Source organism: Mastomys coucha, unplaced genomic scaffold, assembly GCF_008632895.1.
Source record: "Mastomys coucha isolate ucsf_1 unplaced genomic scaffold, UCSF_Mcou_1 pScaffold18, whole genome shotgun sequence".
Classification (NCBI taxonomy): domain Eukaryota; kingdom Metazoa; phylum Chordata; class Mammalia; order Rodentia; family Muridae; genus Mastomys; species Mastomys coucha.
The window spans coordinates 84637315-84655503 of record NW_022196900.1 but is presented as its reverse complement, the minus strand read 5'-3'; the positions used below and the strand labels follow the sequence as shown (position 1 = coordinate 84655503).

The following is an 18189-nucleotide window of genomic DNA, read 5'->3' as shown; positions in this document are numbered from 1 at the left end:
GTGTGTGTGTGTGTGTGTGTGTGTGTGTGTGTGTGTGTGTGTGTGTAACACCATATAAACACTTCCTGTTCAACCTTTCCCCACCCCTCTAAAGCCAGGGTGTCATCCTGTCCCATGAAATCAATGCCATATGTAGGTGAGCACTGGTGTAAATAGGAGTCTTGATGTGTCTGAAATAAATAGAATTCCTGGTTTATTTTCTCAGACACATCAGGCCTTCTGAGCTTTATCAGACAGGGGCTGTACACCCTGGGTGCTTCTACATGAGACAGAAGCAACCCCACTTTCCTTTGAATGAGGAGAAATGTCTAAGCATGAGGTGGGAAACCTGCATGTGGTGGGGGAGGGGGCCTTCCTGAGATCTCCCTGCTCCCGCCTCCAGCTGGCTTGAATCAGATGCCAACATGGGCCTCCCCAGAGCCCCCAGCCTGCTGGGCAAGGTTGTGTGTGACCTCCTCAGCTTGACAGAAGGACAGACCAAAGGCCCTGCAGAGAAGCCATTGTTAGGACACAGCACAGCCACCTGCTCCCCCATTGATCTAACAGTGAGGCCTGAAAGCAGCAGACAGAGGCCTGGGGAGCAGTGCCATTAGATGTGTTGTCCTCATTGATCTGCCTACCTGCTGTCCAGACTGTGTGGGAAAGACTCAGGAAGGTCATAGCTGCAAAGGCACCTGAGGGGAACCCTGGAACAGCACAGAATCATCACAAGTGGGACAAACCAGCCCAGACAAACACTACTGAGCTGAGAGCATTCCAGCCCCAAGAGACTCCCAATGGCTCTATTGTTTAAGGGACAGCTTTGAGGAGGAAAGGGACTGGAATCCTGGCAACTAACATGGAAAGGAATGCAGGGAACATACATAGGCATGAGACTCTGTAGGACCACACCATATGCTCTTGGGATAAAACAAAAGGACACCTTCTTATCTGCAGAGCAGCAATGGGTTCTCACTACTTAAGGACCTCCCTCTTCCCTGCTCTGTGGGACCCAGTACAGTGCGCTGCAATCAGACTCTGTTCGACTGCAGACAGTGTGTGAGACCGCGGCTATCAGATACTGGCTTTTGTCCACCCTCACTTAGCAGTTTCAGGTTAATCCATTCTGTCCCAGGGTTATGAACCTCAGGTGACAATTCAGACGGCGAGCCTTCCCCTCTGATCAGGTGGCCGCAGTCACTTGTTGCCCCATCTATGTTGGCTCCTGCCCTTGGGAGGTAAGCTTTCCTACCTGGTTGTGGCCCAAGTGGTCTAGCTGGTCTGCATCAATCTCTCTGTTCTCTTAAAGTCCCTGGTCTCCGTTCCTGCCAAGCACTGGGCTTAGGAGCCCACTGAAACTCACTCTGGGTAGCTGGCATTTAGGCTCATTTCCCCAGGGGCTGGGACCTTTCTTCTCAGTTTCTATCAGCTCACCGCTAGTCCCATAAGAACCTGAGTTCTGTGCCCACCTGGTTCTCACAGCTTTGCCTCCTCAGGCACAGGTAAGAATGCTCCTTGCCTTATCTCCTTGGATGGTTGCCTTGGAGAACTGGTCTATCCCCAAAGTCCACTGTAGTACGCTCCACTTTAAACCCAGGCATTAGCTTTAGAGAAAGAAAGAACTGCTTGGAATTCTGTACAGACCACTAACTGACTGGGGGAATTTAGGTGAGCTACCTGACCCCATCTTTCTAGAAAGGGGATATTGAGGATGCTCAACATGACTAAGATTAAGTAAATGAGAAGAGATGATATGAAGGCTATGAAGAGCTAGAGCTCAGCCCGGTGCTTCACACCTAAGGCTAATAGGCGTTCACCCAGGGCTTGCACGACATTCAAAGTGCTTTGCAAGCATCATGCTATTTCATCTGTACAACAATCCTGTGGGATCCCATTATCCCACATTTTTAAATGAGAAACCAGGGGCTCCAAAGTCAGATAAATTGTTCAGGGTCGACGACTGGTTGGTGGTTGCTGAGCAGGCACTGACTGTGACCTCATGGAAACCACAGATTATGGCTTATCTAATTCAGGGTCACAGCATAACACCTATTAAATAGAAGGACCTTGAAGCTGAGTGTTCAGTGGCTACATGGCCCTCGAGTCAAGGGTCCTTCTGCATAACTGGGTTGGAGGTCGAGCTCTCCCCACTTGTTTCTCTAGTCTTATTCATGGGGGCAGTTGCACTGTAGTTCTTTCTTTGCTAGAATTTTGTTCTTTCCCCTTATATGGCTATTATTGGGTCTTCTAAAATCTTTATTTATTTATTTTGTAGGGGTGCTTTTGAAAGCCATGGCGTACATGTAGAGACAGAGGACAACTTTTGGGAGCTAATTCTCTCCTACTTTTTGAGGCAGGGTCTTTCTTGTTCCTGTCACTGTGCTAAATACTCCGGGATATTGGACCATCAACTGGTCATTTCTCCCATCTCCATCACATCCCTTGTTATAGGAGGTCTGGGGTTACAGCTGCATGCCACCCATCAGGTTTTTTTTTACATGGGTTCCAGTGATCAAACTGATTTGTCAGGTTTGAAGTGACAGTGCTTTGATCTGCAGAGCTCTGGCCCCGATACATATTACTGGATCTGTTAATGCATTCGAACTGTGGATCTCAATGAACATATTTCCTTACCAGCTACTCTTTAATCAGAGATTAGGTAACTGTCGTTTACATATTCAGCACTTTGGGGAGAGCTAGTTCATGTGTGCAGGCATCTTTACATACCTGTGTGTGTGTGTGTATGTGTGTGCGCGCTCATGTGAGTGTGCACACTAGCACATGCTAATGTGTACTCAGTATTGGATCTGCATTCTAAAACTATTTGCATTAAATATGTGACCCATAGGAGAAAGTACTGTACTCCCCCACTTGTAGCTCAGTGGTTCTGGCTCTTGCTTCCTTCTCTGAGTCTATGAGATGAGGAGAGATTGCCATAAAGATTTTATGAGTCCAAGAGAAACATTACTCAAACAGGATTTATTTCAAAGGCATCATTCTGGAACAGTGGCATGCTGCTTAAAGGGGAAGCCGAGCTCTCGCAAGTGGGATTCTCACAGTGAAGCAAAGTTCAAATGTTGAAGAAGAGTCTCTCACTGTCTTCCAGAGAAATAGCATCTTTACTATGACTCAAGTCAACAGACTGTGTGTTAAAAACTGTTAGCATACTCAAGGCCCATTTTGAAACGAGTGGGAAACATTGACGTGGTCCTTTCCCATGCCCAAAGCCAACGGGGAGGATAAACACTGCATTGAAGCTTTAAGACCTTTGTATTTTGGGAGAAGAAAGAGCTGGTGGAGCCCAGTTGTGTCAGGTTCCCGGATGAACACTGCAAAGCAAGCACACAAGCAATTTCCTGTCTGTGGAGCCTTCCCTGGCTGCTGGGATAGTCGTGGATCCACCTATAGCGGACTATTCAGCAGGATAATGGTTGAAAGAGAAAGAGGGACAGTGTCAGCTGGGCTCATTCTAGAGTCATGTGGGATAGTCAGCGTATCTGGTCTACCTGACAAACTCCTCCATGCCCTCCAAGAACCCTTTCCGAACTCTCCAAGACGAAGTGAAGTTAGTCTTTCCTCCCCCCGGGGTTCCCACAGACTTGTAGACAAAGGCAAGGGGAGGTGACAGACTTTAGACAAGTACTTCTTCAGTGGATGCAGAGTGTTCTCCAGGAAAAAATCAAGAAGGAAGATGGGGAGGCTGGAGCCAGATCCTGAAATAGGTAGGGAAGTACATGCAGACATGGCTGCGGAAATAGCTGAGGTGCACCTACAGTATAGCAAGCAGTGCTGAGCCATGGTATGTGTGTACATGCATATGCGTGTGCATGTGTGTGCGCATGTGTGTGTGCAGGTGCGTGCATGTGCGTGTGTGTGTGTGTGTGTGTGTGTGTGTGTGTGTGTGTGTGCTGTGACAATAGGAGAAGATAGCAGAAGCTGCAGGCATTGGGTCAGGATGGGATGACAGGCTGGAACTCCTCTTGGGAGCTATCCAAATGTGTTTTAAAGGGTTGGGATAGAGTTTTGAAGGGGAGTGCATTGTTTAGCATGTGTGAGGCCCTGGTTCCATCTATAGTGCTAGAAAAATAAATACATTTGATTCTGACTCTTTGCTAGAGCCAAAAAGTAACATAATAGAAAGTTGTAAAACTTCCAGTTCATACAAACGAACATACAGGGGGAAAGAGTCCATTAATACCCCAGTTTGGAACTAAGGATGCTAACATTTTTATTGGCTTTTTTCTTATTTTACAACCATTATATGTGAATACATGCAACACTTTTAGTTTTAGCCATATATTCAGTGCTGTGTGTCCATTTTTCATTTTATATATGCTAAGCATTTTCCACTTTCTCAGAATATTAGTTGAAATTATCATTTTAATTGCTGCATGCTTTATCCCCCACATGTTTCTTGAACCGTTAATGTGGGATATAAGCAGTTTCCTCTTTCCCTTCATAATAAATAACACTGCAGTGAACCTCTTCTACCTTTCGCTTCCCAGTAACCTCTGCCTAGTTCCTAGCTACAAACACCTAACAGTGTTATGAACATTACACATTTTAATCATGACTGCGAAATTACCTCCCAAAAAGGTCATGCCAATTTATAATCCCACCGATGGGGCATGAGGCTCAAATAGGTTAAACGACTCATCTAAGATTAAAGACCCGTGAGTGGAGGGCCTGGGGTCTAACCTGGGCCCTGTCTCTGTGGGGCAAAGGTAGTTTTTTTTTTTCCTTGAGGTGGCCTGAGGTAATTGAGTGTGGATGGTGGCAGTTGACTCGGGAAGATGGACGGTCTAATGAGGCAGCTTTAAATAATGGGCTGTGCGTGGGCCATACCTGTGATTCCAACCTCCCTTTATAGCTCCTATCTTCAATGAAGAACGTTCAGATCAAAGAGAAATGAAACATGCTCACTTCTCTCCTGACTGGGATTCCTCTTGGGCACTGGGCTGGCATCAGTGGGAAGGGCATAGGTAAGACTCAGCCACTTTCTCCACACTGCCCTGGGCTTGCTGAAGAGGTTCCAGAGGCCAGGAACCTCAAGCACCAAGAAACCAGAGGTGCCAGCTGTTCCTTGGACTCAATGGAGGAGGAAAGCCCGGAACCCACTGCGCCCTCTTGAGCCCCTCACCAGGAATTACATCTGACATCGCAATGACGAAACAGTCACATGGGTCAAAGGGCAGCATGGGACTAGACTCAGGGAGCCCAAACCACAGAGTTCTTACCTTAAGTGTCACAGGGTTGAAAGAGACACTTGCCTTCCAAGACTAGTCATCTCTGCTTTGTGAGTGTGCATGCGTGTGTGCATGCATGTGTGCCTGCGTGTATATGTATACAGATATGTATGTACATATGAGTGTGGGCGGCCAAGGATAACCTCTAGTGCTGTCATTTGTTAGGCAACTCTCACCCCCTACGTTTGAGACAGGCCTCTCGCTGGCCTGGGGCTCACCAGCTGAGCTAGGATGGCTGTCCAGGGAGCCCCAGGGACCTGCCTGTCTGTTTCCCAGCTCTGGGTTTGCAAACATGCATCACCATGCTTCTGGGGACTAAATTCCAAGCATTGTGGTAAATCTACCAACTGAGCTGTCTCCCGAGCCCCTAGCTTCTTTTCGTTACCCAGAAAACTGTTCTAATTGTAGAAAAAAGGTCTTCATGCTGAGTCGGGGATGGGTTCCTGCAACTCACCATTGGTTCAATTACTTAACCTCCATCTCAGCTCCTAAAACCTGGGGTATCCCACATGCATCAGCAGCTCAATGTGCCCATCTCCTCTCGTTATTCCGCCCACCAGCCACTCAATCCAAAAGCCAGCAGCTAGAGTCTTCATTTCTTCCCCTCCTTCACCCTTCTGATTTACTGAATGCCAGCTAACAATGGCTCAGCTCTGCACTCCTCAATCTCCCTCCATACTACCTTGATCGAGATCCCTCAGTCTCATCCAAACTCTGGAAACGATAGCAACTCTAGCTATCATCATCTGTGTCGCTCTCATTTCTGAACCCTTCCTTGTCCCCCTCAAAGCAGCAAGGGTGATCTTTCAGAGGTGCAAAGCTGATTGGGTCAGTCCTCCAGGATAAAGCCTTTCTTGGCTCCCTACTGCTGTCCAAGTAAAACACTACTCATCTGGCCTCTCTCTGCTTCTCCCATTCACCTCCACCCCTCAGGTTTCTACATCCTTCTGGTATTTCCCCAGGCATGGAGAGTGGGAACTCCACCTTTCTCCACATCTCACCAGCCTCCGTGAAGAGCATGATGTCAGACTTCTACCTCTGCCTTGACATCCCTGTAAAATCCCCCATCTACTGCCTGCAGCTCGCCATGGTCAGATGGTTAGAACTGATGTCCACTTGTGCATTCTGACTACACACAGTGCATAGTGAGAGCACTATATTCAGTTCCTCAGTTTTTAATTACCACAATATCCCCACAGGATACAGACCGATGAGAAACCAGAAGCCTGGGAAAGGTTAAGTAATTAGAGCGAGGCCATGCAACAATGAAAAGCATTCAGATGTTTGACCTCCAAGACCTATCAGCAAACGCCATCAGAGAACACATCTATTTCCTGTGGTCTATGCTGGGGAAAGCTACTGAGCCTGAACAGAAAGCCATCTGAATCAGGAGTGCCTGGCCTGGCTTACGGGAAGGCAACGTTATCTACCACAAGGTTATTAGGACAACAATGGACTTAAGGCCCAGCCACTACTCAAAAAATGCCTGCTTCTCAATTCAATTTAGTTGAATGCAGTCTCATTTAATTTAGTGCAGCTATCAAGTGCTCACCGCAGACCCTGGATGGGCTCTGAGAGGCCACAGAGCAAGGCAAAGCCCTTCTTGGGGTAGGACCAGATGCTCAGAGCCAGGCCACAGGACAGGAATTCCGAGGACAGCTCTGAAGCTCTTGGGAATATTCTCCAGCTCCTTTGCTAGTCCTTTGTCAGTGATTAGCTAAGTAGAGCTGTGAAGGTGTCTTGTCTTGTTTTGTCTTTTTTGCTCAGATGCCCTATAAGATATATGCATAAATACTATCTATTATGGTATCTGGGGTGTCTACCCAAGGTTCATGGGTTGAATCTCCAGTTGTTGGCTCTATTGAGGGGTAAGGAAAGTTCACTTGGAGGAAGTATGTAATGGGATGGGTTCTTGAAGGAGCTTTGGGGACTCTCTCCTTCCCTCCCTCCCCTTTCCCCCCTCTTCCCCTCTCCTTCCCTTCTTTCCCCCCACCTCCCGCTTTCTGACTGCTGTGCTGTAAGCACTTTATCTCCACACATTCCCCACTATAATATTCTCCCCTGCTACAGCACAGAATGGTGTCACCAAGCAACCATGGACCAGATCTCTGAAACTGTGAGCCCAAGTAAAAATCCTTTCATTTTTCACAGCCATTTTTCTCCCACAGCTGTGGAAAGCTAACGTGTCACCAGTGTATATTAATAGTTCTCTTCAGACATGATACATGTAAAAGAAATTGAGACTGATGGGGACACCTGTGACAAAGGATGAGGCTCTACAGAGAGAGATAAGGTGCCTCCAGCAACTTATGTTTGCTTTCTGGGGATCAGCTTCCCCCAGAAAAAGGACTGGAAGTGATACCTGTCTCATAGGAGCCTGGTAAAGGTAGGGGGAGAGAGTACATACTTAGCTACTATGCTTTGTTCTGGATTGGTTGGCTTGAAACACTTTATAATTGTAACTTCAATACCTTGCCTGACCACTGATCTGTATAGAATGCCCCTGGAGAGCCTGATATAGCTTTCTCCTGAGAGGCTCTACCAGAGCCTAACAAATACAGAGGCAGATGCTCACAGCCAACCATTGGACCAAGCATGGGGTCCCCAATGGAGGAGTTAGAGAAAGGACTGAAGGAGCTGAAGGTGTTTGCAACCCCATAGAAAGAACAACAATATCAACCAACCAGACCCCCAGAGCTCCCAGGGACTAAACTGCCAACCAAAGTGTACATGTGGTGGGACTCATGGCTCCAGCTGCATATGTAGCAGAGGATGACCCTATCTGGTATCAATGGGAGGAGAGGCCATTGGTCCTGTGAAGGCTCGATGCCCCAGTGTAGGGGAATGCTAGGGTGGGGAGGCAGGAGTGGGTGGGTGGGGCGGACATTCTCATAGAAGCAGGGGGAGGGGATGAGATAGGGGGTTTGGGGAGATCAGGAAAGGGGATAACATTTGAAATGTAAATAAAGAAAATATCCAATAAAAAAAAAAACAACAACAACAAAAAGACTGCCCCTGGAATAAATGGATGCATGAGTGGTATGCATGATTTAGCATTGGTAACCACTGGAGGGCCTCAAGAGACAAGCTGAGGCATTGGACTCTACCCTAGGGATGGCAAAGATCATCAAGGAGTTTTCAGCTTGGACATAGTCCTGATCAGCTGTGGGCATTTGGCAGGCTCATATTGGGTCACATTAGAGGAAGGGCAAGAAAGCCATTCAGCAGACCAGTAGGGGACAGTCCGCTTCATGATATAGTGTATCCTCACAAGGTCATGGTCAGAGGCTAGGGTGCTGAGAAAGGGAAGCAAACCCAAGATACTGATGGATTAGAACTGGCACTAGGCAAAAAGGAGCTGAGAAGATGACAACTACCCTGCTCTGTCATCATAGTTTTCCCTGAGGATGCTCGGGATGCTGAGGATGCTAGGGATGCTGAGGATGCTAGGGATGCTGAGGATGCTAGGGATGCTGAGGAAGCTAGGGATGCTGAGGATGCTAGGGATGCTGAGGAAGCTAGGGATGGCTGCTGCTTTCATCTACCAAGGCCCAGAACAGAGTTCTGGTCTGGGTTCTGAGTGGTCTTTCCATATCCAGTCAGGGTGGGCAGACCATGACATTCTTCCACAAAGCAGGACTCCAAACTTACAGCTGGGGCGAGCAGTCAGCCACAAGTAAGGGCTTCCCCCTGGCAGATGGGCCTGGGCTAAGGACAGAAGTCACTCTGAACTGCAGCCTGTTTTTCAGGAGAAATCTCCAAACCTAGTTAGAAAATGAGAACCTCTGAAAACCATCCAAAGAGAGGGGCTGTATCTCTCATTTGCCTCTTGCTGCTCTGTGCCAAGTGTCATCACTGGCGTTCTCATTCAGACTTTAGTGCAGCCACAGAAGGAGCTCTCCCCATTTTTCACAAGTAGGCAAACAGAGGCTCAAGAGCTTCTTATGAAAAATACGATCCAGGGACTGAGAAAATAACTCAGTCACTAAAGCATTGGCCTTGTGAGCACGAAGACCTACTTCAAACACCAGAACTCATGTAAATAGAGACAGGTAGTATGGTGTGTTGCTTGAAAATCCCAGCAGATAGGGAGGCAGAGACAGGAGGATCTCTGAGGATTGATGGCTGGTCACCCTAGCCTACTTGACAAATTCCAGGCTGGTGAGACCCCTGTCTCATAAAAGAAGATGTGTGGTTCCTGGGAAATAACAGTTATGGTTGGACTCTGACCTGCACAGTTATGTGCACACGTGCATATGTGCATGTAGGCATGAATTCATGAATGCACACACACACACACACACACACACATGCATGCATGAACACATGCACACACATATAAACCCAGTGTTTCATGGGAGGAACCAGAATTTGAACCCAGCACCCTGAATCCAAATCTAACTCTGTTCCCTTGAGGTATAAGTCATCTTTCAGCTTAAAAGTCTTCCTCCCATAGTGCTGCAGCTCAGTAAAATGATGGAATGCTTGTAGCTATTTGGCAATAAGAATCAAGAATCTTAAAAATATTCATTCTGGGAATCATTCCTAAAGAAATGATCATAAATTCAAGGGGTAAAAGAGCTTTCTACACACACACACACACACACACAGAAAGAGAGAGAGAGGGGGGAGAGAGAGTGAGTGAGAGTGAGAGACGGAGAGAGACACAGAGAGAGAGACACAGAGAGAGACAGAGAGAGACAGAGAGAGAGAGAGACAGAGAGAGAGAATGTTCTCCACAGATGTATAGTAAACTGTGATACAATGCAAATACGTGAGGGCAAGGGTTTAATGTAACAGAAGACATAGCTGTTATGAGTTCAACTCAGTCTTGATGCAGACTCTCACCACCACCTTGCAGTGGTGGGACCATCCCCACACTTGCACCCAGACACTGGTGGGGCTCTGCTCTTTCCAGTACCCATCAGCTCCTTCCAAACCAAATTGCTCCAGTGTGTGTGTGTGTGTGTGTGTGTGTGTGTGTGTGTGTAAAACATTAATAGGAAAATAGAATTTCTCAATGTGTATTACATGAGAATAAACCCTCTCTAGGAACCTTGCTACTTTCATTGGCCTATAATAGAGAACAGAATAAGCACTGGACTTAAGGGAGCTTGCCTTTACATTCCTCTTACGAAGAATCTGGGAGTTGCCAACTCTATCATTTTGTTCTGGAGGCACTGAGCACAGACAAAGCCATAACAGAAAGAAAGAGGCTGTGCAGATGGCTCAGTCAGTGGAGGGCCTGCAGTTTAAGGATGAAGGACCTCATTGCTGGAGCTCATTGGCCAGCCAGCCTAACCAATCAGTGAGTCCCAGGTTCAGCTATAGACCCTGGTCCCAAAGTAATGTGGATAGGGGTAAAGAGATGGCTCAGTGGTTAAGGACACTGGCTGCTTGTGCAGAGGACATAGATTCAGTTCCCAGTACCCACGTGGCATCTGGAACTCCAGTCACACAGAATCTAATGTCCCTTTCTGGCTTCTGTAGGCACCAGGCATGCATGTGGTACACAGTCAAATATGCAGGCAAACACTCACACAATCCCAAAAAACTTAAGTAGAGAGTGATTGGGAAAAAAATCCATTACTGACACATACTGGCACACACAGATGTGCACACACTCTCATGCACACATTCTCACTTACCTACACACACACACACACAAACACACACACACACACAACAAGTAAACTAGGAAAAGTGCACATACGTTGGAAAGGCAAAATGGCATTGCTTGAAGCTAATATGATTGCCTAACCTAGAAAAACCAAAATAACCAGCTTTAAATCTATTAGAGCTAATGAGAGTTCAGTCAGATGGCAGGTTACAAAAGAAATACACAAAAATCAATACCTTGCTTTCTTTCTTTTTCTTTTCTTTTTTTTTTAACCAGCCACAAACAATTAGAAAATGCAATTGCAAAATGATCCTATTTACCAGAACAAGAAAAACCTGCAAAAAAACACTCAGGAATAAACCTAACAAGCAATTTACTAGGCCTACATGATGAAAACTATAAATGCTTTGTTAAAGATTGTGAAAAGTTCCTGAAAAGTGAGGGGTGCACCATGGTTCTAGGGAGGAAGACTCGTTACCAAAAACATGACAAAAGCCTTCTACACATCCCTTATCTGGTGAGAAAGTTGAAAAACTTACTCTGAATTTCACCAAGAAACAAATGCATATGGACCCCCAGTAGAGTGTTTCCCCAATAAGAAGGAGGGAGGTCCCTTTCCACAGGAGAGCAGAGGTCACCATAAAACTACACTGAGACAGTGATGGAGACATAAACACAACAGAACAGGATGCTGGGGATGGTGTCGCGGGTAAAGTGCTTGTTGTGCAAGCTTGAGGACCAGAGTTCAGATCTCCAGAACTCACACAGGGCTGGGTATGGTGGCAAGCATATGCAGCCCCAGTGCTCCTATGAGGAGATAGAGAGCAGCACTGGGAGAATCTCTGGAAATGCATGAGCCAGCAAACAGTATTGTTTCTAAGAGAGTAGGGATTCTCATCTAATACAAAACTCTAGTGTTTTATGTGATCAAATTAGGAGAAGGGGTGTTCTAACATTTAAAATGTCTTCTACGAGTGAGAACTAAACAATGCTGTAAGACCAGTTACCTATTGACAGAATGGTTATCTTGTCAAAATATATAAAGAGCTTCTACAAATCAATAAGAAACATACAAACAGAAAAGGAAAGAGAGATTAAGATTGGCAATAAAATAGAAATAAATGTAAACCCATGAGAGAGCTACTATTGTATAAATGGGAATCAGAGACATTATCATTATTTTGGTTTTTTTTTTGTTTGTTTTGTTTTGTTTTTTCTTTTGTTACAGTCTGGCTGTGTGACTCAGGCTGGTGGGTGTGCACAAAAGGACCTCTTAGCCCAGCTTCCTAAGTAGCCATGGTCTGTAGGGGAGCCACTGAACCTGGCTGGAGGCGATATTATTTTTCACCCACTGAGATGGGTAAAAAAAAAAAAAAATAACAAAACTTAACTTTGAGAAAGGAAGTAGAGAAATAGCCATCCTCATACATAGTTTATGGGAACCTCAAATTGACACAGCTTTTTTGGAGTACTTTTTGGCAGGATACAATTTTAAAAATAACATCTGCTTTGACCCAGAAATCCCACTTTAGGGAAGTTTTCTTCTGTGTGTACCAGTGTGCACCAAGACAAATGCCTGGCGCCGCTAATTGCAGCAGGCTGCAGGCAAAGATGCATTACCATGCAATTGTTAAAAACGAGTGTGCCCATCCCTTATCCTGCCCACTCCTTACAGGGGCTACATGCCAACTAGGTCCTAACGCTTGTCTTTGGAGAGGGCAGTGTAGGTTTTGGATTTTATAGCATGAGCACAAATTGCTTTTGTAAATAGCATATGCATGTACACAAATGTAGGTGTTTGAATTAAAAACAACGCCAAGCTTAGGGGAAGGAGGCAGAATGCTTACACTGCCTCTCCCCCACACAATTGTTTTGTGATTTATCAAGCATTTTCATTTTCCTGAATTTCCTCTGGTGACCATACCTTATGTTTGTCTTCGAAATAAACAACTGAAACCATTTACAGCTTTTAAAGTTTGGTTTCCTTTTTAGCTGTTTAAGTCAAACCATTGTGCTTTCCTTCTGTTTCTTCAGAGGGTGGTGGGGTGAATCTGAAGCAGAAAGGGGTGTCGGGCACCCTAGGGATGCTGGGCATTGAACGTACTAGGAGGCAAATAATCAGAACAGGATGCCAAACACGGCAAATGGCTCTGAAGAAAAGGTTCATGATATCCCATTAGAAATGGTGCATGGCCCGTTCCTCACATAATAGAATGTGTGCAATAAATTGAAGGTGGTTACTCATGACCATGACTGGACCTTCGTGATATCTGTACATCCATCCCACTCCCACCCACCCTGCTGGTGCAAATGTCTGGGTTGTATGTCTGCCTATGTTGATCATAATGGCTGAGGAAGGAGCCAGAAACAAAACACGGGGAATTAAAATTACTCAAAAGACAGCCGGGCAGTGAAGTGGCTTTTATTGAGCACTTACTGTATACTATTTGCTTCTCGAGCACCATTTTGGGCTTTGCGGATGGGAACCACCAGAGATGAGGTACTTGCTCCATAAGGTTGCCTTACGGGGGGTGGGGGCATCATTCACGCAGGTGGAGGCTCTGGGCTTCTCAGCGTTGGGCCATGTGAAGCAGGAGAGGGAACTGAGGCATGGAGTGAAGTGGAGGGTGTTCTCACCAGCATACTTCACGGGAGAACTGGGCTGAACATAAAGCCCCTTCCTGCTCTGAATTCTCCAGCTTCTTTTGGTGGCTCCGAAAGAAAAGTAACGGAAGGAATGATGGGGTGTGTTTAAATAAAGCCCATGGGTGGGCGTTCCTACTCAGCTATGCACAAGCTCTTTGTGACTTCAACTGGTGCCTGTAACTTGGGGAACCAGCCACGTTCACTCAATCCACAGCCTCCGGAATACAAACTTTTCAAAAAGATTTGAACGTTGACAGTAGACTTGCTTGCGTTCCGGTGGTAATTGGGGTGTGTGCGTGTGTGTTGGGTGTCTGACCTAAATTCAGTGAACATCATTTTGTGGCTTTATAATGGAGGCTTCATGTGGTTGGTTTTCTGGATTTCAGCAACTAATTGACTGAAGGACAAACCAACCTCTCCCTGGGATCCTCAGGCCTGGGGATACTCAAAAGTAGTCCTTTTGCTGGCTGCAAGCTGCTGAAGAGTCAGGAGTACCCAGCATGCCCTTAGATCAGGCCTCACCTCTTTTTGTCCCAACTGGTCTCCAGGGCTGATGTCCAACAGTGGTGACAGGGATGGGGTGGGTGCTCAGAGTCCCTGCTCCAAGAATTATTGGACCTCCCATGTCCTCTGCGCTGTCATTGCTTGTGTCCCAGGTTTTTGTGGGTGGCTTGAAGCCTTCATAGCTCCCATGGATGAAACAAAGACGCTTTCTCAGGTCATAGCTAGTGGGCTGGGTCCCAGCACACAATAGCTTTGCCTCGAGGAAGGCTGTGCTGGCAGACCAGTTCCCAGGCAGGTCCTCTATTGTCAGCATCCTGCTTGGCATCTGTAATTTCTCAGAGGCCAGATCACTGCCAGCTGCCAACATCTGCATCTCCATGCTCAGAGGGCTTCTTACTACAATCCACACCATTTCACTCATGCACATAGCAGACAGGGAGAGATGGGGAATTAAGCTCTGAGTAGCAGCTCATTCTATGGCTCCCAGAAACTGGTGCCTAAGAACATAGCCCCTGCAGTCCCTGGCTGGCTAGAGTTTCCCTGTGGGATTCTGTCCCCAGCAGGAGTGTCCTGCTTTAGTGTCACCTTTAGTATCCACCTCTGGTCATGTCCTGTTGCAGTACTTGTGAGACTTCCCCTCCCAATTAACTACCTGCACTTGAACCCTTGTCTTGGGTCTTGTCTCAGGTCTACTCAGAGGCTATGCAAGCTAGGACAATGCCCTGGAGCCAGATGGGTAAGTGCTGTAACATCAAATGTACGACACATCAAGAGAGGGCCCTTTTCTGGGACCCTCTGTTTGAGACATCCAGGTTTATGTGAGACATCCAAGATTGCCTGTTGGTTCTCCATTCTCTGCTGGGCATCTCCCTGGGAGATGACACCCTTATCTTCTGCAGGATCCCGAACTCAAAAGGTTCCGGAGGATACTATGGAGATGCAGTGCTGCCATGGTTCCCATGCATCTCTCAGTCCCAACACTGAGATGGAACAGTTTACACTGTGAACAGGACCTCCTGCTTAGAGCCCACATGAAATTCATAGCATCCCTAAAGAGCATGCAGTCATTGCCCAAAGTCTTGTGTTAAAAGTTCAGGAAATGAGAATCTCAGGGATGTTGAACTCTAGCTAAACCAGGGAGCTGAGATGGGGACTCAGGTCTTATTCTGGAGTGAGTAACAGCCTATAAACAGCATATAGTGATGTTGGGAGCCACAGCATCAGCTCACATGTACGTGGCTGTGTGTGTGTGTGTGTGTGTGTGTGTGTGTGTGTGTGTGTGTGCATATGTGTGTAGCACTCACAGCATTAACCTCCTGTGTGTGATCAGAGGGGCAAGAGCTATCTCTGTATGGGAGCAATAATCTGAGTCCAAGAAGGTATGGACCCCAGACTGGTTCAATTTAGGCCAAGGCCAAGATCTCAGGTGGAGAGATCTTGGCTGAAATGACAGAAGCTTTGAGCTACATATTAAAGTGAGGGAATATTGAGTATGACAAGAGATTGGTTGGTGGCACTTGGGGCAGAGCCAGGGCTGTGGCTGTGGAGGAAGGCTGAAGGGCTTTTTGCCAAACTTTGGTTTTCTCTGCAGGGGGTCATGCAGAGACAGCACAAAGATCTGGCAGGTGGTTTTGTCACACCGGTAACTTTATTGGGTAGCCTTCTACATAGAAGGGAGCTGTATCTCATTGGGGTTTATAGACCACCAGGATGTAGGCTGCAGTAGTTTGGGGTGCTGTGTCATGAGCCATATAGCATTGTCTTTCTGGGTTACCAAGCAGCAGGGATGTCTGAAGTCACAGTACTATGGTATACAGGGGTCTGATGTGCCCTCTCAGTTGGACCCTTTGACACCTTGACCCAGTGAATGGTGAACTCCCAAGACCCCTTCTGACCTGGTACCCTGGCCTGTCTTACACGTGTCAGGTCCCCGGAGGCCAGGAGCCATGCTAGTCCTGAGAACCATGCTGGGTTCACTCTTGGTAAGTCCTAGGATGAAGCACTTTACATATTAATCAGGTTAGGAATCTGAGCACATATCAGGGGATTGAAATATGTAGATTTCGATGATGAATTCACGCTCATCAGAAAACCAATGACTCATCCTAACTTCATTATCAGGAATTATTTGATGGGGGAATTGGCAGGGGGTGAGGAGTTGGGAGAGGGAGGTGGAGAGGAGCTAGCTCTTGGTTCACAGCCCAGCTTGCCTTCTCTTCCAGAATCGTGTTTTTTTACACCAGGACACTGGGTTTCTGTGGTTGCAGGGTTGAGTCCTGCACATGGCCACAGCTCAGGGTCTGCATTAAAATGAACTTGTGACGTTCACAGTTCCTTTAGGATCCTCCCGCCACAGTCAATCCTGGCATGGTCCCTTCCCATGGGCCAGTTTCCTCATCTGAAGAACGAAGTAGCTCTCAAGCGACAGAGCTTCTGGGGGCCGACACCCTTTGGGGTGTGGAGTCAGCTGTGAGAACACTCTCAGATTCTCTGAGAATGGCAAGAGGCATTTTCTGTCTTAAGTGCATGTTTCCAGAGGAAATCACTGAGAATGTGAGCTTAGAAATGGTAGCTGAAGGAGGCCAGAGACTTGAGTTCTATGGATACAGAGGGTAAGAATGTTCCAGAGAGAGGGAACAGTGAGTGCAAAGGCCCTGGGGTGGGAAGAGCATGCCTGTTATATAAGTAGCAGCTACTAGCCTGGTGTGCCTTCAGTGTGGGGGAGGGGATGGTGAGGGATTGAAGAGGGATTGAAGGAAAAGGAGAGAGAGGAAGAGAGGAAAGAGAAGGCAGAGAAATGGGCAGAGAAGCAATAAGAGAGGGGCAGGGGCAGAGGGCACAGAGGCCAAAGCCATGTGGAGAAAAGGAACTAGGAGCTAACCAGGACCCTTCTGTGTGGTAAACTGAGGTATAAGAAACAGGTAGCAGAAACATGTAGACAGGAAAGAGACATGGCATGATGCAGGCTTAACATGGATAACAATCCTGCTGAACACGAGAGCACCGGCCTTGACCCTGTCATTCAAAGTCTGGCAGATGTTGGCCTAGGGACAGGTGGCAGGGGAAGGTGTTAAGTGGTAGATTTGGAGAGGTCAGATGGCTCTGTGGCCCTGTCATTTACATGCTGAGTGAGGCCAAGGGTCCTTTTCCTTATCTGTGGGATGCCCTTTCAACAGGCTTCTCTAGAAGCTTCCACATCCGTTCTTTCTCCAGGTCTTCTCTTCCCTGAAATACACAAGCTGTGGTTGGTCTCCTTGGTGGCAGGATTACAAGTCTACAAGTGGACATGTGTGTGTCTACAACCACAGCCAGGAGAACTCAGCCAAGAGGCCACCCCTCTTCTATTTGATAGTCTACTTTTGTTGGGAATAAAGGAGGTCAGAGCTGGGTGACATAGAGCAGGGGTTCCAGCCTCCAGTCACCCAGGTACCCCCTGGGGAAAAAGGAGTCAATTCCTTTTAGAGTGGGGCTCAGGAAAAGCTCTTTCCAGGGAACCTCCCTGAACTTATTTGAAAGAGATAAAAGCTGATTCAAGCTCAACAAACACATCCTTCATGCCGTTGGTGGTGGCTTGCTTGAGATGTCCCCCATAGTCCCTGGCATTTGAACATTTAGTTTCCAGTGGGTGAATCTTCTTGGGAATGCTGAGAAAGTGTGGCCATGTCAGAGAACATATTGTTGCTGGTGGTGAGCTTAAAGATGTTTAACCACTCCTGCTTTGTGCTTGCAGAGAGAGCAGCTTCTGGTCATGATGCCATGCCTCTTTGCTATGACATCATGGACTCTAACCCACCAGATCAATAAGCCCAAATAAACCTTTTCTTCTATAAGCTGCCTTGGCTATGGTTTTCTGTCACAGTAATAGCGAAGTAATTAAGACACCCTCCATTGAAAAGCTGGTGTCACACACCACCTCTTTTAACCCTTCCAGTTTGGGATAAAGATACTAAAGATGTATAAGTCTGCTCTTCCAAGGTCACATGTTACATAAATATGGGAGATAAGGCAGCCTTGGTAAAGGTCCCTGACTCTAAGCCAAGATTTTATTACTACTTATAAGGCTGAGGATTGAACCCAGGGCCTTGCACCTACTAGCTAAGAGTTCTGTTAATGAGCAATATTCCTACCCAATGGGTATTTGTTTTTTATAGTGAATGCATTTGTGTGTGTGTGTGTGTGTGTGTGTGTGTGTGT

The 18189-nt window shown here is 46.8% G+C and overlaps 1 protein-coding gene and 1 long non-coding RNA gene across 5 annotated transcripts in view; one reads left to right on the top strand and one right to left on the bottom strand.

Moving 5' to 3' along the window:
• Positions 1–6959, top strand: part of LOC116096674 — a 16134-nt gene extending 9175 nt beyond the window's left edge. The window contains exon 3 of the long non-coding RNA XR_004121077.1: positions 6425–6959. This is a non-coding gene — a long non-coding RNA (uncharacterized LOC116096674). The remainder of the gene's footprint in view (positions 1–6424) is intronic.
• The window catches only part of Csmd2 (CUB and Sushi multiple domains 2), a 582522-nt gene that overhangs the window by 315951 nt on the left and 248382 nt on the right, over positions 1–18189 (bottom strand). The window lies entirely within an intron of this gene.